Genomic DNA, 26,266 nt, shown 5'->3' with positions numbered 1-26,266 from the left:
TTACTCCTAAATAATATTAGTAGGAAAGATATCATTCCCAAGTCTTGTTTTGGCCACTGATAGAATGGCGTAGGAGTTTTGTTTTTATCTCTTTGGGCCACAACCATAAAAAAAATATCATTCCTCAGCAGTACCATAGTATTTAATAATTTCTAATAAATAACGATCTGCCTGTAACGTTTCTGGGTCCCTAGTCAAATTATATCACCTTGTAGTGCTATACAAATTTTTGGCAGTTAGTGGAGACAACCTAACATTGCCAAGTGTGAACTAATAGACTATCTAAATCTCGGATGGCGCAAGTGAGCAACAAACAAGTTATTCTAAGTTCCTATGTATCTGGTTTTCCTAAAGAAAGTGATATGAACATTGTTGAAAGTACCATTAATCTGAAGCTTCCAGAAGGTTCCAATGAGGTTTTGCTCAAGAATCTCTACTTGTCATGTGACCCTTACATGCGAAACCTCATGACCAACAAGAAACCAGTTGAGGGATTTCGTGCCTATACCCCTGGCTCTGTAAGTCATGCTTGCTCTGTCAAACGCTTTTTACTTTATTTTCTTTCATTATCATTTTGTATTGTAAACTTTAGAGAGTTTAATGTTTTTACAGTAGATAAGTTATATATATTCTCTCTTAAAATAACGTTGTTTTAAGTTAAAAAATTAAAAAATTATAATGAAAAAGACTATTATAATCTTGAAATAAATTATAATTACAAAATACTTTGATTTCTGTCTCAAAATGACATCATTTTGAATTAATATAGATAAATTATCTACATTAATTATAGAAAGAACGAACCCAACTTTAAAATACCCAATGCCATTAACGTATTGGGTATTTTAAATTTTCGTTCCATTAGCATTGGATTGTACAATAAATTAAAATATCAACCTTAAACACTATAGTCTTTTTTTGAGTTTTTGACTTATTTAAGATATAAAAATAAAATAAAAGTAGAGTGCGACCTACGTGCCAGTTTTAGCACAAATCACGTAGGGATCATATACCACTTAAATACGTACACTCCCTAAATATCTCGCCACATTATTTAATTTTTGAAAAAGTAGGAAAAATATTTCTTTAAAACGTGTATCACCCATGCACATTTTGTGGAGCACATTACATGAAATGCACATGTTAATTTTTGCACGTGTGAGGTGATGTGTTATTTGAAGGTACGTGTATGTCCAATTCCTGTCTCCCCACATTATTTTGACAAATTATTTTATTTTTGAATGAACAAAGAAAATATTTTCCTTTTTAGCATTATTATGGTCAAAGGCCACCTTCCTTTTGTATCATTTTAATTTATTTTTCCAAGCATTAGTTATAACGTTAACCACTTTAATATGCCACTTTGTTTAAAGCGGAGTATATGTTGTTCTCAAAACTTGCTACTTTGTAACAAAACATTCTTTAATATAGCTAGCTAACTTTCATTCCAAAAAAAGAAAAATTGTTGGTAGATTATTCTTAATTTATTTCGTGCTCCATTGCTCCAGCATAATGATATTTAACTGTCTTTCAAGAAAAGCTCAAATAATTGAATATTGAGTAATTTTAATTATAAATTTTGATCTTTGCATATAATAATTCTTTGAAGGATTTAATATTTATGCTTTTGCTGCAAAAAAAGTTTTTCTGACACACTCATATAAAAGTGAGTAAGTTCCACTAATATTTTCTCTCTCTCCTATTAATAATGGGATCTACTCACTTGTATATGAGTGTGATAGAAAAACTTTTTCTACAACAAAAGCAGAAATTTTTTTCCCTTCTTTAAAAGGGGTAAATATTAGAAGTTAATTTTCTAAGTTACTCCACTTCATTACTTACCATTAGAGGTGTAAATGGCCCAAACTAGACCAAGCTTCGGCCTTCATAGCCTAAGGCTACTTAAAAAGATGGTGAGCCTATCTGGCCTATTAATCTATTAATGACTTAGTTTATTGACTAAGTCTGATCTATTGTTAAAAAATAAAATAAAAAAGTCTAATTTGGCCTATGAGAACTTTTAGGCATATCAAGTTGCAAATTAAACTAAAAATATATATCTTATTCATTAAACAATATTTCGAGCAAGGATTCAAATTACAAAAATTATCAAACAAAATTTTTAACGAGAAAACAGAGATTTTTAAATATTGTTTATGACAACAAAGATTGATTTTTTCTTAGTAGACGTAGGCAGATGAATAATATTTATGATAATTGATAAATATATTATTTTATTTTAAAGATTAAATAAGTTGGCCTACAGGCTTTAAGGCTAGACTGTTACTTAGTTGACCTATAACCTATTTTATAAAAGGCTAATCTATAAGCCTAAGTCTAATCTAATTTCTCGATAGGCCATGCCTAGCATAGACTAGGCTATAGGCTTCTATAGACCAGTCTGACCCATTTACACCCCTACTTATAATTATCACTTCTAAGAGTGGTCATATACCCTCCAAAAATCTACTTTCCTTTTCGAACCACTCATTTATTAACCACTATACAACGTCTCTTTCAAAATTCCCAAACATAGAATTAGTATTTTTGTATAACTGTTGTACTATCTGGATCGAATGTTGACAAAATTGAATATAGAAATTTATTTTAATATTTAAATTTCAAAGGCCCAATTTTAAAAGGAACAGCTTAAGAGAGGAACATGTCAAATTCTTCACTTTTCTTTTGAGAAAAAATGTTCCGAAATGAGAATGCCATGGTTCAACGTGGTTGATGTTATGTGAAACTTCAATGGTTGGTATAAATACTTTAAAAAGATAAACTTTTTATACCAATGTATATAATATTGAAAATACATTTTAGTCATAAATTTTATGTTGAATAATTGCAGCCATTAACAGGACTTGGGGTGGCTAGAGTCCTGGAATCTGGACACCCAGATTATAAGAAAGATGATTTAGTATGGGGTTCTACTAAATGGGAAGAGTATAGCTTGATCCCCTCAACTCAAAAACTTTTCAAAATTGAGCACAAGGATGTCCCACTTTCCTACTATACTGGAATTCTTGGTATGTATTCAACAATTTCAATTTATGTTGCTTCCGCACGCCTCAATTTTTGAAGTTTTTCTGTGATAATAGCTTCAATTTGAATATGTTGCGGACTCGGAAATTGCACCGGTCGTACAAGTAATAAAGTATACTGAGTACGAGATCGTTCACACGAAAATTATTATTTCAAACACTATTTCACTATTTCTACTTAAGTTGGACAATCAAAATCAATTGTGAAATTCAATTTTGTTGGTATTCAGAATATTAAAACTAATTAAAACAAGAACAAGAACGTAAAATTTGGATTACTTGGCAGAGAAGAAACGTAGCTAGAGTTTCAACTTCCCCTAATGTTTTGAATTCACTCCTTCAAATTAATCATCCATAATATAAAGTCAATTGATTCTAAGAATTTAATTAGGATTCAATTCCGACACCCTAAATCATTATAATCTTGCAAGAACCCTAGTTTCTCGATTATTCCTCAAGAAAATAAGCATTACGTTCAAGAATCATAAGAATGAGTAAAACCATCTTTTCTTAGAATCATAAAGATTACGATGAAGTTATCATGTATGGATCATGCGCCAACATTCCTATTGCCATGCATTTACCTAAGACCGGTCTACAAGATTCAAGCTCATAGAAAGCATTAAGAAAAGACAATTTCATTCAAAATAAATAGCAAAATTAACATCAAGAATTTATTCAAAACATAAAAAATTAATTAGGTTCCATCTAACCCTAGCGACTATATAAACTTAGCCTGACATAATAGAATCAAGAATGAAAGAAAACAACAAATCTCTCCCAAACTTCATAGTAATGTGATGAATGTTCAAGGTTTCCAAAGTAAACTTGATCCCGATCTGTTCCCGATGCTCAAGAACATGAACGTTGCTCCTCTTCTGCTTTAGTTCTCCAAGATTGATTAGTTCCTCTGATTTCTGCATCAATTTTCCTTTTCAAGGTTGAAGAATCCGTTCCCTAAGTGGAAACAATGCAATGGGCCTTGGTTGGACCGAAATGAGCGCTTAAGCCCCCTCCAAAGGCGCTTAAGCGCGCTCCTTGCTGATGAATTTTTCATGTTGCGCGCTTAAGCTTCCAACAAGGAGGCTTAAACACTATCTACCAGAAGGTTTTTGTCTTTCTGCATCATTTTGGCACTTAAGCTCCCTTGGAGGGGACTTAAGCGCGCTCCTATCAAAGGTTTTTGTCCTTCTGCACAATATGGAAGTATAAGCTCCCTTGGAGGGGGCTTAAGCCTCATCTTCAAATATTGTGAAATCTTCCACTTTTCACTTGGTAGTTTCTATGGTCTTCAACTCTGAGCTTCATGTCTTTGAACTTCATATTTGCTTTCATTTATACTTATTTTCCTTCAAAAACAAGCAAAATTCAATTATTTAGTTCATATCTCAATAGTTCATTATTTTCCATTAACAAACCCTAATTCTCATGTATTTGGCTATATAATTCATACAACTTTAGTTCTTAAAACATGAAAACTAAAGGTTTATCAAACAATTAACATATTTGAAGATTGTTGCCCCCCAGCAATTAATTAGAATAAAACTATGGGAAGGGAGAAGGCTGATTATGCTCAATGAACTATCAACAAGAAATTGATTAAAATCAAGATACTGGAGTATTCAGACTTCACGTGAGAAAAGTAATAATGATACACCAAACTCAAGCAAGCATTCATAATTCACCAGTCATAAAATCATAACGTGAGTTTTCAAGATAAAGAGTAATAGAATTCAAATCCACAAAATTCCCTCACTAGTATTTTCTTTTATTCACTCACACTCAAGTGCATGGGGGTATGTTTTTCATTCATGCTTCATTGAATTAATACTACCATAAGTTTGGTTATATTCTCACTCTCCACAGTCTAATTTGTATACAAAGTTGATCAAAAGGTCTTCATCAAGGTTGTAACATGGCTTAGGTAAAAGGGAAGGAAATATTTGGATAAGTGGCTTACAAATCAAAATTCAAATTCAAAGAGGAACTGGTATAATTGTTTAACACATGGCAAACATATTTTTCTATTCAATTTCTCTTTCTTTTCTTCTTTCACTTACTCATGCAACATAAATCTTTTTCTTTCCCTTTTTATTTTTCTATACAGATACACATCTCAACCTTTTTCTTTTCATTTAATTATTCCACCTCCTTTTTGGCTTTTGCCTCTTTTTCGTCTTTTTTTCCGTACACTAGATTTTAATTATACCATTTGTCTCTTCAACTTTACTCAATTCCTCATTTAAATTTCAAATTCAACCTAATTCAGGTGAAGATGTGTATGGAGTTGCTATTCATAATTAGGTATCAATAAATAAACAGGCCTAGGCTCAAGGGTGCTTAATCAAAGAAATAACACAAAAGGTGGCTATTTGACTACAAGAAAGAAATGCCTCTATCATTTCAATAAGTATATACCACAGACCATTTCAAGTAAGAAATTAAAAAAGTTCTTGAGTTATTCATACAGTGAAGTACACACCAATTTTTTTTTTGTTCAGGCTCAAAAGCTCACGGCTATGGGTGCCAGATTAATCTTCTACTCTTTATCCAAATAACTCTTATTATTCTTCTACTATTCCAGTAAATTATTAAACTTGCTCAATTGATGCTCATTTATTTGACAAAATAGAATTTACATGATTATACTCCTAATCTAAAAAAATCAATCTCATATAAATCTTCCATCTTTGCATACATATTGAGCACAATGAAAAACTTAAACTTTCACCAATTTTTAGAGATAATGGAGATGGGGATTTAAAACTAAACAATTCAAAAGAATCTAAAAAATTAAATTAAAGATAAAAATAAGAAATAAGAAATAAAAATAAGAAGAATTGAGAAAGTCCCCTGTCTAGTAGGATATTCTCTGTCTACTCTTGAATTTCTGTAGACCATTGAAAATTTGGTTCTGATTGATCGCGTGGTACCCATTCTCAGATTTAAATAATGTTGTTCTCAGCAAGTAATTTAAATCTAAAAATAAATCCTTGCGAGCAATCAGAAAATAATCACGCTCTGAAATAGATCACATATCATGAAAATACTATCAGAATATCCAAAAAATGTCATAGTCAGTCTCAATGTACACCACATATCATCATGAAAACAAAATCAAAAGTAAAGAAATTAATAATAAAGAAAATAATCTAAACAATGAGACAATGGTCAATCCTTGTTCATGTTAATAGTGGGTGTAGTATCATTTTCATCAGCATCATATGGGTCAACAACAGTAGTGTAGTCCTCCTAGCGTTTGACAGAGGCTAAATGCCACTTCCACTACTTTTGCACGCTTAAGCTTCCTATAGGGAGCTTAAACATACTCTTTGAAATGAAAATTAAATTAAGGCTACACTAATACATTATAAGTTATTTTCCTCTTCTCTCTTGAGTGATTCATGGTACGACAATTCTTTAAAATTATCATCCACAATATGTATTCAACTATAGGACTTATTGCATGCAAGAATGATGTGCAAAAATTTTAGATAATGAAAATTGCATACCTTTGCGCTTTACTCTTACGTTTACCTGTAAATTTCATCTCAAGAATATAATCATCAATCTCCGTGCCTAACTTTTTGTATTTGTATTTGATTAAAATAAAAACAACTGAAAATAACTCAATGAAAAACTATAAATTGTTGGGTTGCCTCCCACAAGTGCTTGTTTTACGTCTCGAGTCTGACATACCTGACTTATGATCATGGTGGCTTAAAGCATAAGCTTAGTGATGAGCAAGCCCCTTCATTAAAAATTTGCGTCTCTCCATAATGCTCTTGTGCATATGGATGAGATACAATATCCTTAGGAACTCTAAATTTGGCTTTTATATGTTTTTCCTTGCTCCTGGGCTTCTCTATCTTAACCTTTGGCTTACCTTCTTGAGAAAACTTCTCATTATACTCTTTTTTATCTTTCTTTTCTCCAATATAGTAGACTTGATCTTCTGGTTGTACTACAGTTTGGGAAACTTCTTTGTTAAAAAACTTGAATACTTCTTGCTCTCTTTCTACCCGTAAGATCAACTCGCCCTTAAGTGCATCAATCAATGCTCCTGAGCTTGCCAATAAGGGTCTTATGAAGATCATAGAAATAGTATCATTTTTCTCTATAACAAGGATGAGAAAATTAATAGGAATGACGAATTTGTCAACCTTTACCAGTATGTCCTCAATGATGCCATAAGCTTGCTTTGTAGAGCGGTCAGTCAGTTGCACTATTGTCTTGGTTGACTTTACTTTACTGATCCCCAGCTTCTTCATTATAGACAATGGCATCACGTTGATTCTGCACCGAGATCACATAGAACATTATCCACTTCAATCTTGCCTATGGTGCATGAAATGCTGAAGCTTCCTGGATCCTTGAGCTTTTTAGGTAATTTCTTTTGGATAATGGCACTGCATTCTTCTGTCAGAGTTATTGTCTCACATTTTCGCAACTTATGCTTCCTTGACAGTAGATCTTTTATGAGCTTCGCGTAATTGTGCATGTTCTCCAAGGCTTCAGCAAATGGTATATTTATATGCAACTTCTTGAAGATGTCTATAAACTTTGAATATTGTTGCCTTTGAATCTATTGCTTAAGTCTCTGTGGATAATGAATTCGAGCATAAGATGAGAGATATAAGGGCTTGTCTTGCCTTTCTAGAGCTTATTTCTTCTCCCACTTGAATTGTTTCCTTTCAACTTTTTCATTGTATCCTTTGCTTTTTCTTTCTTATCTTTTTCAACTATAGGTTCCTCATCATTCTTTTTTTCTGTAGAGTGCTTCTCTATAGGCTGAATGACTTTTCCACTCATAGTAGTAATTGCATTGCAGTGCTCCTTTGGGTTGCCCAATCTAAGTTTCAAGGTTCCATATAGACGCCTCTTGATTTCTCATTGTGGCTTCCTGATTCTTGAATACTGCTCGAGTTTCTTGCATAAAGGTAATTGTTTGACTTCTGAAAGTTTTCGCGCCTTGAATGCGATCATTAGTTGTTTTTGAGAGTTGCATTAGAGCTTTTTCCAACTTGGAAGGATTACTTTGCAGAAGAAGAGGCGGTTATGGCTATTGTGGTGGCTGCAACTGATGAGATGGTTTGTAGTTAAAACCAGAGTGTGTTTTCCATCTTAGATTATATGTATCACCGTAAAGATTGCTCTGGTTTCTCTAGGGATTGCCCTGATTTCTCTGATCATACCAGACTCTATTAACTTAAGCTATCTCAATTCCCCCAAAGGCACTGCAGTTACTGCTATCTTGTTCTCCTCCACAATATTCACAAGCAAGCAACTGTGTCTGTACTGCAGAGACTTGAAAATTTTCAAACATACTTGTGAGAGCTGACAACTGTTGAGACATAACCTTTTGTTGAGCTAACATGGCATCATTGTTTTCTAATTGATAAACTCCTCTCTTTGGCGGTGTCGGAACACTCTCATTTTCTAGAGATGCCACAGACTCAAATAACTCCAATGCTTGAGTGGGAATTTTCGGTCTCAATGAACCTCCTGTAGTGGCATTGATAAATATTTTGGAAGAAGGTGTTATTCCTTTGAAAAATATCCGCACCTTTGGTCCAGGTTGCAACTCGTATTGAGGACATTTTCTCTGCAAGTCTTTAAATCTTCCCCATACAGAACAAAGTGATTCCCCTTCTTGTTGGGTCAAATTTGTGTTTTCATTCACCAATTGATTATATTTGGTCATAGGGAAGAAATTTGCCAAGAGTTTGACCGTTAAATCGTTCCAAGAGACAATACTACTGGCAGGTTGTTGATGAAGTCATTTAAGTGCCTTCACTTTCAAAGAGAATTGATATAGTCTCAGACGAATGGCATCATCTGCTACACCATTCATCATCACTGTGTCATAAATCAAAAAGAATTTGTCAAGATGAAGGTAAGGGTCTTCCTTATCACCACTTGCAAACTGATTTTGTTGAACTATAGAGAGTAGAGCTAGTTTGGTCTCAAAGTTATTTACAGCGACATTTGGTCTAACGATGCTTGATGTTGTTCTATGCATGCTCAGAGTAATGAACACATCCAACAACCCCTCTTGTGGAGGATTATTGTTATTGTTTTCCATTGTTTCTTCCTCTTGTATAACTGATCTCAATGCTTCTTTTTCTTACTGTTTTCCCTCTTTGGCAATCTTTCCATTTCTTTTTGCAGTTTTCTTTATTTTCGGATCGATGTGCAATGACTCGGTGTTAACGGTATCTCGCATAAACCAGAAAATAGATTAATAAAATAAAAGTTAAATTATCAAAATAGAATTTAAATGAAAGAAAATAAGGTCCAATCTAAAGAATCTAAGTTACTATTAATGTTGAAGTATATAATGTCTGGAAACGGTGCCAAAAACTTGTTATGGACTCGGCAAGTGCATAGGTCGTACAACTAATAAAGTATACTAAGTACGAGATCGTTCCCAAGAGAATTATTATTTCAAACACTATTTCGCTACTTCTACTTAAGTTGGACAACCAAAATCAATTGTGAAATTCAATTTGGTTGGTATTCAGAATATTAAAACTAATTAAAACAAGAACAAGAACGTAAAATTTGGATTACTTGGTAGTGAAGAAACGTAGCTAGAGTTTCAACCTCCCCAATCTCCTCTTTATGTTTTGAATTCACTCCTTCAGATTAATCGTCCTTAATATAAAGCTAATCGATTCTATGAATTTAATTAGGATTCAATTCCTTAACACCCTAAATCTTTATAGTCTTGCAAGAACCCTAGTTCTCCGGTTATTTCTCAATAGTTCATTATTCTCCATGATTAAACCCTAATTCTCATGGATTTGGCTATATAATTCATACAACTCTAGTTCTTAAAACATGATAAACTAATGGTTTATCATAATATCACTTTATGTTTTTTTTTAGTATACACTGTTCTTCTTCAGGATCAATCTGAGGAAACTTATGGATGTTTGTGGCATAGTATTCTGTAATTTTGTTGTGCCTTTTGATCCAAGTTATTATTTAATTGTTTGAGGACAGGTATGCCAGGAATGACTGCTTATGCTGGATTCTTTGAAGTAGGATCTCCCAAGAAAGGAGAGAATGTTTTTGTTTCATCTGCCTCTGGTGCTGTTGGTCAACTTGTTGGTCAATTTGCTAAGTTGACTGGTTGTTATGTTGTTGGAAGTGCTGGAACTAAACAAAAGGCATTTGTCTATTACTTGAATTTTTTTTACTATTAAGTGGTTTGATGCTCAAGTTTGTTTGCAAAATTTATCCTATTATGTATCCAAACCCTGCATCCTCCCTTATTACCCTGAGGTGGTGTTTGGTTGGGAGCTTTTCAGCGGATATCTATGTTTCTCAAGTATGGCTTTTAGAAACACCATGTTTGTTTCAACGTATTTTCACCAAAACCCATCTATCCAATTTGTATGGATTTATGAGAAACATAGATATCCGCACTGTTTAGAAACCCAATTTGAAGGTGGGATTTTTCGGAAAACCGGTTATCTGGCTTTTAATGCACTGTTGATTTCATAAAGTTACCTAATTTTTCCAGTAAAGTTTTTCCCCACCAAACAACTTTTTTTTACGTTTTTCTACCTATCTCACTTTATCTATCTTTCCAATCATTTCTCTATCTATTACATTTCCCTACTATTCCAAAAAAAATTCCTCAGCCAAACGCCCCTTGAAAGAAAAAGATAGACCCCTTGAAATTTGTAAAAAGAATTGTGTCATAAACCAGGGATAGTACTTGGGTTTCTCACTGTCATTAATTTTGTAAATGGATGAAGAAGACCCCAAATCCATTCTCTTTATATTTGCTCACCAACAAAAATACTTAGTCCTCCTTTCATCTGAATGTATGTGTTTTACAAACGGGTTGATCTTTTGAAGAATAAATTAGGATTTGATGAAGCTTTTAACTACAAAGAAGAGCCAGACCTCAATGCAACTTTGAAAAGGTCAACACTTAACAGTTTTGTGATAGAGAAATTTTAATTTAATATATGTGTTGCTGGAAACAAAGTTAAGTAACTGCAACTAGTAACACAATTCTCCTTAGTGACTAGTGGATATATCAATTTTGTAAATCAGATACTTTCCTGAAGGCATTGACATTTACTTTGACAACGCTGGGGGCAAAACGCTTGATGCTGTACTCTTGAATATGAGAGTCCATGGTCGCATACCCGTTTGTGGAATGATCTCACAGTATAATCTTGCTCAGCATGAAGAGGTAACAAATTTGGCAAATCTCATATTCAAGCGTGTTCGAATGCAAGGTTTTAATGTTGGTGAATTCTTTCAATTATATCCCAAGTTCATTGAGTTTATAATGCCTCATATAAAAGAAGGGAAGGTTGTGTATGTTGAAGACATAGCTGAGGGCCTTGAGATATGGCCCTGCAGCATTGGTTGGACTCTACAGTGGTCGCAATGTTGGTAAACAAGTGCTTCTTGTTGCTCGTGAATGAATGTAGTTGCTTTTGATATGTATTGTTGTTTTGTAAGTTTTTGTTCTGTTTTTGTGTTGAATATTGAGCACTCTCTGTATGGCTATTGCAATCATCTGCCTCCTTATATCTATGGTCCCTTTTTTCTAATGTGAGAAGATTTCTTCTCATACAATCAAATATATTATTTACTACAGGTAGTGTATAATTATAATATTAAAATCAATTTTTCTCTTTTTACCACGTCAGCCAATAGACTTTGAGAAGAAAAAAAAAAATTTAAATTAACACTATATAGTAAATAGAATTAATTTGTTGCATTAGAAGAAAACTTCTCCTATAACATTTTCGCTATATCTAATTATCTATATAACTTAACGCATGTCAAGAGGAAGTGGAATTTGATAGCCCTTGCTCTAGGTAAGTTAGCTACTGTGTGTTCTGATATGATCAACCATATGTAATATTGCAGCTTTGGACCTAATTCATGAGCGCGTGCATGCGTCGACCCATACTAATTTTTTTTTTTTTTTTTCCGAAATCGAACTGACGATTTTGGAATTATTTCTGAACCAGTTTTCTTGGTTCGTTTTAATTTTTAAATTAGTTCTTATTTTGTAAAATTTTATTTATCCCCGAACTTATTCAAATGAAATCAATTTCATATTAGTAAAAAAATAAAATAATAGTAAAGGTACAAATTATTTATCATTACAGGTGATTAAATATTACCTTCACTATGTTGATATCAAAAGTGATTCTTCGGGATCAATGATAACAAGAGAAAAGAGAGAAAATATATATTTTAAAATAAATAGCTATAAAATTATCATCTTTAATCTACCTTTGAATAATTGTGATTTATTGACATGATCATATCATGTTTTTTTTTTTTGTGAGGGATCATATCATGTAATATCCATTTTTCTTCATGCTCCCTTATTAATATAGCCTCCCTTACTACTATAGCCTATGTTGATACGTGTATCCGTAAATAAGTGTATTGTGTTTGCTTATGTAAGTCAATTATTTATAATTAGTTTACCGGAAAAAAATTTAATTATAATTAAAATTCATAATGTTTTATAAATCTATTTTCTCTAAATAAATAAATAAACGGCAGGTCAGCAGTGATAAACTTATAGCTCTATTGGTGATTTGGGAATAAGGACATTTATAAATCAAGTTCGTCCGTTGCCTATTGGAAAAATGTAACTAATATTTTGCAGACATTTATGATTTAGGTTTTTTTTTTTTTTAAAAAAACGATATATTAAGGTTTTTGGCGTACGTACTAGTGACAAGTATCACGTATATGATAACCCAACAGAAATAATTATAAATAGGAAAAAAATTATCTAATGTTACTTTAGATAACTTTTTCTAATGTTCATCGAAACGACGTCGTTTTAGGATTGAAAAATTAAAAAATTAGAATGATAAAGACTATTATAACCCTTAAATAAATTAAAATTACAAAAATATCATGATTTACGTCCTAAAACGACGTCGTTTTGGTAAACATTAGATAAAGTTATCTAAAGTAACTTTAGAAAAAACAAACCCTTATAAATATGAAGTGATTTATGTGTTTAATACTATTAAATGTGATAAGATTCGTTTACAATTTTTTTTTACAAATTACACTAATTAAGTACGATCAGTCATACACTGCATGATTAAAGTATGACCGGTCATACTTAGTGTGGTTTGTAAGAGTTTGTAGACAAAAAAATTTGTAAATATAACCTATCGCCTATTAAATTATGGGAAAATATTTTCTGCAGCAGAAATTTTTATCTGTCACTAGAGAAAAAAGGGAGAGAGAGAAATTCATAAAGAGAAAAAACATAATAACTAATGGACCTCACTCTTTTTTTCTCTCTATGGCAAATAACAAATTTTTGCTACAGACGCAAAAAACAATTCCTCTTAAATTATTTGTGATACCTAATCATAACAGTCAAATTTGAAGTCTAGCAGCTCGGAGTCATCATGTTGCTATGTGCATGTTGGAGGAACAACAAATTTGGAAATGATATAACAACTTGCACCAACTCTCTCACCAATCGGGTCTTCCTCTTCTTACTAGTATAACCAAGTTCACTATTTTCACCATATATTGGGTTACATGTAACACCCCCGTTATGGTACTAAAAGCAGCATAATTAATTAATAAAATGAAAATTAAACTTACAGTTTCACAATTAAATAAGCATAAATATGTGAGTAAACTTTTTTATTTTCCTTATGTATTGTAATGTACTCATTTCATCTCATTCTTATTCTAAGTAATTACTATGCTCATTAGAACATCTCATATTATCACACTTGAAACTTTATCCTTTACGCACAACCATAAGACTTTCGGCTTTATAACCACAAGCAATGGTAGTTAACTACAAAAACATGGTAATCTCCTACCATCTAGACTAGAAACAAAACGGAAGCACCTGGCTGCATTTTGGACGATTTGGGATCATTCCAACTTTAATAATAAGTACCTGATTAACAGTTTATCAAATTCTATATATGAAATCCAAACTATCCACTAGCCCAAACTTAGAATCCATCCACGGGTTTTTTCATATTAGGCTTTGTGCCCTTACTCTATATCTATTGTATAATCATACGTCAACTTTCATAAAAAGCATCATACCATACTAAGTAATAAATGACCTCATAGTGAGTGCTAAGCCCATACATACTCCCAAGTCCCAATACTCTCCTTCCTCAATGATTCCCGGGAAATGATGACCATTCTTCTTTGTCTTAAGTCATTGTCATGGAAGATTTGAAGAAAAGAAGGCATATCATTCAAGGTTGGGTGATCCGGATAAAATATAGTAGGCCCAACGGAGGCCCAATAACGTATAAGGAAGCCCAATCTCATGAAGGATGATCCATAACTAAGCGCGATGACCAACATCGCGCACATAGCAAGACGCGATACCCCCATCGCGCGAGAATCTGCCCTTTGGTACAAAATGGGAAGATAACTTAAGAACCAAGGCAATACCACCGCGCCTTTGAACTAATAGGCAGAAGACAGACAACACCAGCTCACCGCGACTCTATGGCTAGACATTAAGAAGATAAGGCTACTCAGGTTCTAGCCTGACATGCAGTCCAAACTCGGCCAATCAAAGGCCATACCGCCTTACTAAGGCGGCATCATAACCACTATATAAGCAGAGGGTGCAACACCCAGGTACGATCATCCTTTACATTAATAACATAAAACTCATGCCTCTGATACTGACTTAAGCATCGGAGTGTCTTCGCAAGTACCCCCCAATCGGATTCATGGCGCTACAACAAAGGACAGAGACACAATGAGATCCAACTTCGACTCCAGGCCCAAGACCAAGAACAACAATCCACGTCTCAACCGTGTGTGACTAGGCTTGATACATATTGGCCAGCCCATATTGTATTTGGTCTGATCATTGGCGTCGTCTGTGGGAATCTACCAGTTAGAACCCATCTTTCTCTCAAATTAAAAACATGGTTGATACCAGAAGCAAATCCCAAAATGGCTCCAAAGGTAAGCGTAAGGAGATTCCTGTTTCCCGCGAAAAATCAGCTTCGTCGGTGGCACCACTTTCCATCCATTAGGATAACCCACCGACAGCCCAATGATAAACCCTTGATTTACCATGGTTTTAGGCTTAATTATACTTAAAATATATCATGAATTGCATGGAAATTAGGATTTTATACCGTGAAGTCACAATAATTGAATATCTTGCTAACATGTTGTCATATTTCTTATTTCAAAGTATTTTTAACATCTATTATGGCCCTTTGGAACCAAATGAAAGCAACAAGAGGAGTTGAAGCCTCAAGGAAGCAAGATTCCACGCATCTGCAAGCTGGAGGAGGACGTTTTGGCGTCCAAGAAGAACATTTAAACGCTCTAAATGAAGAAAACCACAATAACTCCCTGAACCAGAGCGTTTTGGCAGCCAAATAGAGCGCCAAAACGCTCCAGAAGCAACCAGAAACCCTTCGAAGAGGACGTTTTGGCGCCCAACAGCACGCCAAAACGCCCATAGGCAGACAACAACACAGTGTGAGAACATTTTAGCGCACAAACAACACGCTAAAACGTCCATGCATGGCCAAAGCTAAATCCAAAAGAGATCTTATATCTTTATCAAGATATGCATCAGATTTTACAAAAAATACAAAGTGGAAACAAATCAATCTTGATTGAGAATAGATATAAATCCATGGGAAGATATGTCGGAAGATCACAACAAAGATTCAAAACTCAAATCTGTCAACCAATCTTCAAGATCTTAAATGCAAAGAGGAAACAATTGTAGAATCAATTATAAATCTGATACAGATTCGTTGGGAGATTGAATGAAGGATACAACTCCAATGATTATAAATAAGGAGCTGAGGGTCAAGACCAATTAACTAATTCACAAATCCAAAGAATTACATAGAAACCTGAAGGAGGAATCCTGTAGCGGAGTGCTGGAACACTGAGGAACCAAGTCAACATCACACCAATGGAGGCTTGGGGTTCTCTTTTCTTTATTATTGTTTTTCAATTCAGTATGCTAGGCTAAACTTTTATGTAGTTAGGGGTAGATGGAACCCAATTGAATCGTTTATGTTTATGGATTAAATTGTCTCTGAATTCTTTTCTTTTTATAATTGAATAAATTTATCTGTCTTTAATGCTTTCTATGAGTTTCCTCCTTATAGAATGATTTTGGGGAATTGTATAACAATAGGGATGTTGGTGCATGAACCATGAATTGATAAATTTATCATAATCCTTGTGATCTAGGGATAGACATAGGGTAATTGTGCAATCTTTAAATTCTTGATCTTAATGCATGTTTTCTTGGGGAATAATCGGGGAACTAGAGTTCTTTCAAGATCACATAGATTTAGGGTAACAAGGAATTGAGCCCTAATTAACTTAGATAGAATTGATTGGCATTATATTAAGAAAAGGTTCTTGACTCTTTAATTCATAACATAACGAGGATACTGGGGGAAGTCGAAACCCTAACTACGCTTGTTTTTACATTTTTAATCAATCATCATCTTTGTCTTTTTAATTCTGAATTTTCTTTAATTGAATGCTATTACTTGTTTTTAATTTTTAAGTTCTTCAATTACAATTCTCTCCAATCCAACTTTTGATTGTCCAACTAAAACGCGATTAGCGAACTAGTGCTTGAAATTCCGATCCTCGTGGGAACGATGTCATACTCAGTACATTTTATTACTTTACGACCAGTGCACTTGCCGAAGTCGCAACACCCAACACCTGCTAGACCTCATCACACAGCAAAACAAGAAAATTGCCCAACAAAATCGAGATCTAGCTCGATTGAAAAAAGCTCAAAAGAACAAAGAGAAAAATCCAGAAAAAGAAAAAGAACTTGAGAAGGAGAAAAATCCTGAAAATTCTGGAGAAAGTGAACCGAGGCAAGAATATTCAACAGGTGACCCTGGACCTTCAGGTCATAAAAAAAAGGTGAAGAAATGAAAGATACTAATGAGAATGAGAATTCTCATGGAAATTCTAAGACATTTTCTCGAATTCTTCACCCATTCACCCCATGCATAATGAACATCCCAATTCCTAAGGACGTCAAGATTACTACTGAAAAGTACAATGGAAAGGGGGATCCGCAAGATCATCTGGAACAATTCCAGACCAATATGATGGCACAAGATATAGCTGACCCAATAGCGTGTCGGTTTTTTCTAACAACCCTAAAGAAGACAACATTCAGATGGTATTCTGCGTTACCTCCCAATTCAGTACAAAGTTGGGAGGACCTGACCAACCAATTTCTTGTACAATTTGCAAAAAGCAAAGCGCAATACAAATCTACGCACGCGTTAAAAACTATACGCCAAGGAACAAACGAAACATTGCGCGATTATCTCAACAGATTCTTTGATGAAGCACTCCTGGTCAGGGACTCGGATCCACAAGTCTCACTATATCATTACTGAAGGATTACTTGAAGGCCCTTTCTCTATGTTGTTAGCCAAACAGCTACCACGTACTATTGAAGAACTGCGTGCGCGATCAGAAAAATTTATCAACTTGGAAGATTACAAGTGTTCACGTGAAATTCCTAATACCAGGGCTGACATAAACAACTTTGAAAAGGACGTCCACAAGAAATTTTAACGAAAATTCCGTGAAAAAAGGAAATGGGGAAAATATGACAATTATACTCCTTTGAATACATCCCAGAGACGGATTTTGAAAGAAGTATTCCAAACAGGTTATGTACGCGTTAAAAAACCTCCTCCCATGAAAAAAGGAGTGCAGCGCGATGAGACAAAGTTTTGTGAATTCCACAACGATAAAGGCCATACAACTGATGAGTGTTTCGAGCTGAAAAATACTATTGAAACACTCATAAGAGCTGGGAAACTCCAGGAATTCATTTCTAGCTGCAGGGAATACAAGACGCAGAAAAGACGTGATAGAAGCCCAGATTGCGACCAAAACCCTAATGAACAAAGGGCATATCCCAGAAGGGACTACAATCCTGCACGGAACAACGATCGCAGAAGTACGCTAGAGGCTTCTACTGACCAACGCCAACGACTCCACCGCGAAACAGACAGCGTATCGCGCAACAGCAACCACTTCAGTTACCTAATAATGCGGCAGGAGTATTGGCGACTATTGCCGGAGGTTCAGCAGGAGGAGGCGCGACTAAGTCCCAACGCAAAAAACATTTAAAGTCTGTGATGACAGTATGCGATCATGCTCGCCGTTCTACTTATCGCGTTCAGAGGCAGGCCATAAGTTTTGACGATGATGACTATGGCGACATCATTCCAGACCATGATGACCCACTAGTAATCTCAGCTTGCATTGCTAATCTCCAGGTAAAACACATTATGATTGATAATGGTAGTTCTGCTGATATTATTTTCTAGGATGCTTTTCACGCGATGCACATCCCAGAAGAACATCTAATTCATGGATGTTCGGATTTAATTGGTTTTGCTGGAGAATGCGTACAACCAAGAGGTACCATTGAAATGTGGGTAACCTTTGGAATCATGCCTCTGGCTCGTACTATCAAAGTACGGTTTTATGTCATTGAATATGCATCTGCATATAACGTTATCTTAGGAAGACCAATCATTGCCGCGTTAAAGGCAATCATTTATATGCCCCACCTTTTAATGAAATTTCGTGACACGTCTGGCATGGTAGTTGCCTTTAGGGGCGACCAAAAACCAGCGCGCAGCTGTTATAACACCAGCTTACGAGCTAAGACTCCAATCCAGTTCGACGAAAAAGCCAAAGCATCAGTCAATATGACTGATCTTGATATGCGCGAAGATCTGCGCGATACACGTCCTCAACCTGATGGCCAGTTGGAAAATCTCCAAGTCGGACCACTACCCGAAAACGTTACCAAGATAAGACGACATCTACCAGAAGCAGAAAAAAGTGCGCTGCTGGCAGTACTACTAAAGAATAAAGACCTCTTTGCGTGGACAACAGCTGACATGCCAGGAATAGATCCAGACATAATATGTCACCATTTAACCTTTAGATCCAAAGGCTAAACCCATCACACAGAAGAAGCGCAAAACATCCCCGGAGAAACAACAGGTGGTTGAAACTGAAGTAGCAAAACTGCTTGATGCAGGTGTGATTAGAGAAATCACTTACTCTACATGGCTTTCTAACGTCGTGTTAGTCAAAAAAGCCAACGGGAAGTGGCGCATGTGTACGGATTACACAGACCTTAACAAATATTTCCCAAAGGACTTTTATCCTCTCCCGACCATTGACAAATTGGTGGATAACTCCGCGGGATACAGAATTCTATCCTTCATGGATGCATATTCAGGCTACAACCAGATTTCGATGTTCAAACCAGACGAGGAAGCTACAGCCTTTATCACTGAAAAGGCTACTTATTGTTATAATATGATGTCGTTTGGTCTCAAGAACGCCGGTGCCCAATATCAACGTATGATGAATAAAGTTTTTAGCAACAGATTGGTCAAATGCATGAGGTATACATTGATGACATGATAGTGAAAAAAATGAACACTTCACAACACCCTCATGATTCGGAGCAGGTATTTCAACAATTGCGCAAGTACATATTACGTCTTAACCCAGCCAAATGGGCGTTTGGAGTACCTGCTGGAAAATTCTTAGGATTCATGCTAACACATCGCGGGATAGAGGCTAATCCTGATAAATACAAGGCCATACTCAACATGACAAGCCCGCGTAATATAAAGGAATTATAGCAATTAACTGAGAGAATCACTGCCTTAACTCGATTCCTTCCCGCCTCAGCACAGAAATCGATACCAATGTTTAAACTATTGCGCAAACAAACAGACTTTAATTGGACTTCTGAGTGTGAAGCAGGGTTCCTGGCCATCAAAGAACACCTGGCCCAACCACCAGTCTTGGTCAAGCCTTAACCAGATGAACCTTTGGTTCTTTACCTTTCAGTTAGCAATGAGGTCATAAGCGTTGTCTTATTGCGCGAAGATTCCTAGGAACAACAGCCAATCTACTTTGTCAGGAAAGCACTCCAAGGACCAGAATTGTGTTATCAACATATAGAAAAGGTAGCTTTCGCTCTTATTTAAACATCGCGACGTTTGCGCCATTATTTCCAGGGGCACTCTATCAAGGTTCGAACAAACCAGCCCCTTCGACAGGTGCTGAGACAACCTGATTTGGCCAGACGCATGATTTCATGGTCAATAGAGTTATCTGAGTACGACATCATTTAAGAACCGCGTCAAACAATCAAAGCTCAGATATTAGCTGATTTCCTCGTCGAAATGACACACCTACATCAGGCTGAGGTGAATGAGGATTGGATTATTTTTGTCGAAGGATCTTCCAATGTTAAAGGAAGTGGTGCAGGAGTCATCGTGGAAAGCCCTCAAGGTATAACAGTGGAACATTCTATCCACTTTGGGTTTAAAGCCTCAAACAACCAAGCTGAGTATGAAGCGACCCTCGCAGGACTCGCAATGGCAAAATACTTAAAGGCAACAAAAATAATCCTCAAAAGCGATTCGCAATTGGTCGTTGCACAAGTACAAGGGAGTTACCAGGAAAAAAGAAGCTTTAATGATAAAATATCTCGAAAAAGGTGAGATTACTATTAACAGATTTTCAAAGCTTCAAAGTGGAGCACATCCATAGAGAACAAAATTCGCGAGCCGATATTTTGTCTAAATTAGCCAGCACAAAGGGACCAGGAAATAATAGATCAGTCATCCAACAAAGCGTCCTTAATCCTAGCATTATAATGGCTGTAACTAAACATAAAGCTCATCCGTCTCAGAGTGCGCAATCCATGGTCGAGGATGATACCATGCCACTGGATGATAAAGAAACTTGGATGACACAAATTTGGAACTACTTGTATAAAGGAGAGACACCACTAGAACCGCACGCAGAAAAAAAGCTAGCGCGCAAGGCTTAATTCTATACTATCATCAATGACCAGCTATATAAGAAAGGATTTTCTTACCCAATGCTGAAGTGCCTAGATCCCCGACAAGATCAGTATGTAATCTCAGAGGTTCATGAAGGGATTGGCGGACATCACATGGGAGGTAAAACCTTATCTAGAAAACTGCTTCGAGCGGGCTATTTCTGGCCCACCATGGAAGAAGATTCTAAAAAACATGTGCGGCATTGTGTCAAATGTCAACAGCACGCAGACTTGCACCATGCTCCCCTGAGGAATTATCTTCAATACTATCCCCTTGGCCGTTCTACTAATGGGGCATGGATATATTAGGACCATTTCCAATTGCAGTAACAACATACTATTTTTCTAAATGGATCGAAGTAGAGGCCTTAGCCACGATATCAGCCAGTAAGGTTCGTCGATTCTTTTATCGACAAGTTATAAGCCGATTTGGCGCCCCTCATACCATCATAACTGATAATGGCACGCAGTTCGTGGATAAAAAAATTCAATCAAATAATTCAAGATTTGCAGGTCAAACACAGATACACATTTGTGGAACATCCACAAACAAATGGATTGGCAGAAGCTGCAAATCGAGTCTTAAAACGAGGATTGGAAAGAAGATTAGAAGCAGCTAAAGGAGATTGGCCAGAACAATTAGACTCTGTGTTATGGGGTTACAGAACAACCCCGCATTCAACTATGGGATGATATCCTAAGGGTAGGTACGACAGAGCGCGTACTGTGTGGGTAATAGACGTATTCCTACATTTCTCTGGCCAGTAGATTATTGTATTGACACACATGACATGATTATCTGCTGCATTGCTCTATTTTGGAAATGATATTGTTAAACTGTTTTGGAACTTATATTGCACATGTAAGTGAGCTTGGGGTGGAAGATCCTTGAGGACCCCTTGTCTTACTGAGATTTCTTGTTTAGAGATCTCACCCCACGTTTGGGGCGCTTATTTCAGGTTCAGGTAGTATGGGGGCTGATGCCTTTGGCGGCAGGAGGCCAGAGCTTAGTTGATGATATTGCTGTTTATTATGCTGACATGTTGGATGCTGGATATTCTGCTGATATTATGTTTTAGTTGCTTTTATTATGCTGTTGATGTTGAGACTTCTGTTGGGCTTGTGCCTTATTTGGGTGAGCATGGGGTTTGTCCATGCCACTCTATGTTAGTACTTTGAGTTGAGTTGTATAACTTAGTAGGTTGTCCGGTCTACGTGTTGTAGTTCCGTGACTAGAGATTTATATCTGTTATTTTAATTAATGAGGTATTTCAGTTAGCTGTCTCTTGCAATTTACATACAGGCATGATTTTATTTAAATGATTAATTAAGCAAGTTGGTAATGATAATGACGTCATAATTGAAAAGAAAAAGATATTCCGCATTTTTAATTAAGCGCAGCTTAATACGATGATATGATAACATTACCGGATATATAAGGGTGTTACAATAACCCCTGAGCATGTCAGGCTACATGCAAGATGGTAAACTCGTATGTGAAGTACATGGTGGACTCCTTGTACTGTGGGTTGTAGACGTATATAACACCTCACAATTCTAAAACATGTAATTGTATATTAAATGTGGGTTAATTGGTAGGATTAATGAAAATCCTGAAATTAATGTCAAAATACAAAGATAGGGTAAAACGGTAATTAGCCAAACACGTAACCCTAGGAAGGTGAAATTGAGTAGGAGGTCTCAAATGCTAAAAATAACCTGGAAATGGATTCAGAACGAAAAATCAATTGGTTAGGCAAGTTTCGAAAAATTCGGTGAATAGTGTTTTTACCGAGTAAAAATATCGCGGTGCAGTTGCACCGTAAAACGTTCCAATTGAGTTTTGAGCTCTAGATTTGGATATAAGTTATAAATGGTATATAAGACTAGGAAATATGCTTTTTGATGAAAATTGACGGAGATTAGTGTGTTTGGAGAAGAGTGCCTACGGCGCGCGTAACAGCTTAAAACTGCAATTTCTCCGAACGACCGGAAAACTTCGGATTCATATGATCAAGGGTAATTAAAGGAAATGGTTAATGTTAAAAATTAGAGTTTCTAAATAGGTTGTGAAATTTTGGACATTTAGTAAAATCGGAGGGAGTTTTGAATTAGTTTGAAATCGCGTGAGGTGGCGGTGGGGCCCACCTCACTTAAGTCACTTAAGTCACATGGCTTATCACTATTCGTCATCACCTAAAACCTCCTTCTCTCTCTTAAAAACCGTGAGCCACCCCCTCCCTTGGCCATTTTTGGTTTGAAATTTCTTTCCCTCCTAACTCACTCAATACATCCCCGAATCAAGAAACGTTTGTGAGCAAAGTTGTTGGAAATCATTATCCGAACACATCCCACTGATTAGTTTTCCTTGAAACCCTCTCATTTGAGAGATATGGAGCAAAACCAGCCACGAAAATTGAGAGGATTTTTGTGTTTTTGGAGTTGTTTGCTCAAGCCATTCCTTGGAGATCTCTTGGAGGAATCTTATGACTTGATTGTGGGTAAGATTCAACACCTTTCATGGATTGATTTGATGATTTAATTTCATGAAAACCTAGAGCTTGCATGCTTGATTTATGGAGTTAGAGAGCTCAAAATGAGATTGTGTATTAGATAAATATGTCTTGGAATGATGTGTTGGAGTGATAAATGCAATAAAAATTATTAAGGAAATGTGCTCATAACTTTAGAAAATTTTGATGAGAAATCCAACACTTTGTGATGTTGAATTGTTGAATTGGTTTAGGTTTGTGTAATTGAGTTGTTGTATGGTTGTATGATGTAGTAATAGGATTGTATGAGGTGTGGAATAGTTGAATTGAATTGAAAAACCCTTGGTGTGAGGCTATGTGCAATTCGACCAAAATGAGTAAATTGGGGATTTGATGTTGTGAAATTGTGTAATGGATGTTGTGTAGTGTTAAATGGTAATTAGAAGGGTTATGTGATAGTTGGAAGCTTTGAAAATCAATGGAAAAATATTGGATTGTGTATTGAACCTAGAGCGAATTAATTGGCAAAATGATGTTTGAGTGATGGAGGATGCAAATTGGCACCTAAAATGACATTGGGGTAACCTTGAGATACTGAAGAAAAATGAAAAGAAAATAAAGAAAAATAATTTTGATTTTAACACTAATTTGGCCGAACCTCACTAGGTGGGGGGAGGAGATTTTGATGTTTTGTACTTTGGTGGGTTTACCGTGTTTTAATGATCCAAATATGATCAATGTAGGTTGCCTTTCGTGGATTTGAACCCCGAACCGTGAGCTCGGTGGGTTGCCCTTCGTCCCGGACCAAAAGGGATTGTGGCATTTCTGTTGTGTACCTAGCTCGGGAAATATACTGCAGCTTCAAACTCTTGAGATTCCGCAATGGAAGTGGGAGAGCATTTCTGTAGACTTCATTATAGGATTGCCTAAGACTCGGGCTGGTTGCGACTCTATTTGGGTCATTGTAGACATATTTACTAAGTCTACTATTTTCTTCCAGTGAAGGTGAGCTTCTCTACAGAGCAGTTGGCCAAGATATATGTTCTGAGATTATGGGGCTTCTCTGTAGGAAGCTTTTGGTATTCAGTTGAGATTGAATACAACTTATCACCCTCAAACTGACGGACAGACTGAGCGAACCATCTAAAAATTGGAGGACATGTTGAGAGCTTGCACTTTGAAGCAAGGCTCAACATGGGATCGATATCTACCATTGGTTGAGTTTTCATACAACAATAGTTTTCATGCTAGCCTGGGCATGGCACCCTACGAGGCACTATATGGTAGGAGGTGTAGGACTCCTACCTGTTGATTTGGGATTAGAGATCGCGAGTTATTTGGCTTGGACTTTGGTCAAGATACTACCCAGCAGATCCAGATGATCAGAGAGAAGCTGAACCAAGCATAGAACCTTCAGCAGAGTTACTATAACAACAAGCATAGACCATTGAAGTTTAGTGAGGGTGAACACGTGTTTTTTAGACTTTCTCCTGTCACTGGTGTTTGTCGTACCCTTGGAGTGAGGAAGCTTAGCCCGAGATTCATTGGGTAGTACCAGATACTTAGTAGGGAAGGTCCTGTTGCCTACCGGCTTTCCTTGCCTCCAAACTTGACCAACATCCATGATGTGTTGCACTTGTCACAGTTACGGAGATACATAGCTGATCCTTCGCACATTGAAAAAATGAGAGAACCTTAAGACTCCCGTAGGACCACTCAAAATCCTCGATCATGGTGAGAAAAAATTAAGAAGCAAGATCATTCCCATGATCAAAGGACAGTGGGAATGAAGAACTCTAGAGGAGTGTACTTGGGAGCGGGAGGACGAGCTTCTCCGACAATACCCTGAGTTTAGGACATATATGTCTCTAATTTTGCGAACGAAATTCTTAAAAGGTGGTGTGAGTGTAAGAACCTGCACCGTTAAGTTAGGAATTTAAATAATTTAATTACGAGTTTAAGAAATAACTCCATAATTGACTTTGGATAAATGTAGAAAGATTATAATACTCATCGAGAAGGTCTAATAACGCTTAAATCATTTTTCTGATGAAAAATGCTGATACCAATTCTGCTTCATTGTATAACTGCATACCGGTGAAGTATTTCGAAAAATTATAATAAAAATATAAACATACCTAGAAAAATAACTAGGTCAAGGATATCAAGTTTAGGGTAAAAATAATGAACATTGATGTTTGAACTAATATTGACTACGTATAAAATGTGTACCGGTGAAGTGTTTCGAAAAATTATAACAAAAATATGATAATTCCTAGAAAAATGTCTAGGTCCAGAAAATAAAGTTTGATAGAAAAATGATTAGCGGAGCTATTAGAACTAATAGTGTTGATTAGTGAGCACACTTATATAAATAGCCATTGGCAATATGCCCTAGGTAAGTTTCTGATCCAAAGGTTGATCCCCTATAGCTGCAACATTCCTCTCTTCTTGAAAACTTGAGCTTTGTGTGTAAAACTTAGCCAAGAATCAACCTTCTCCATATTTCTCCACTCTTATGCTATTGAACCACCATTAAACATTGTAAAGCTTGAGCCTTGTGATAGAAAAATCATGTCTTGAGAGTTGAGATTCTGTTTGCATAAAAGGAATGGCTGATCACTTGAGTTTTTTGTGTGTGAGCCATGGATACACTCTAGGAAGGTCCAAAAACCAAACTTTGTGAAGAAAGGACCTACCTTGAAGTGGGATTTTCGTGCACCACCAAGTCAGTAGCTTGGAGCACCTTCAAAGTCCACAAAGTTTTCCCATTTTTCTATTTTCAAAGGTCCATAAGTAACTAC

The 26,266-nt window shown here is 35.9% G+C and overlaps 1 pseudogene; it reads left to right on the top strand.

The window, feature by feature from the left end:
• The first annotated feature begins 251 nt into the window (after positions 1–251).
• On the top strand, positions 252–11,497 carry LOC133290932 (2-alkenal reductase (NADP(+)-dependent)-like; annotated as a pseudogene).
• Positions 11,498–26,266: the final 14,769 nt, after the last annotated feature.

The sequence above is a fragment of the Gastrolobium bilobum genome, unplaced genomic scaffold (genome assembly GCF_033153095.1).
Source record: "Gastrolobium bilobum isolate Gb01-03AN ecotype WA unplaced genomic scaffold, APGP_CSIRO_Gbil_v1 utg33396, whole genome shotgun sequence".
NCBI classification, from domain to species: Eukaryota; Viridiplantae; Streptophyta; class Magnoliopsida; order Fabales; family Fabaceae; genus Gastrolobium; species Gastrolobium bilobum.
Note: the sequence above shows the minus strand (reverse complement) of the source record. Positions and strands in the feature narration are given on the sequence as shown.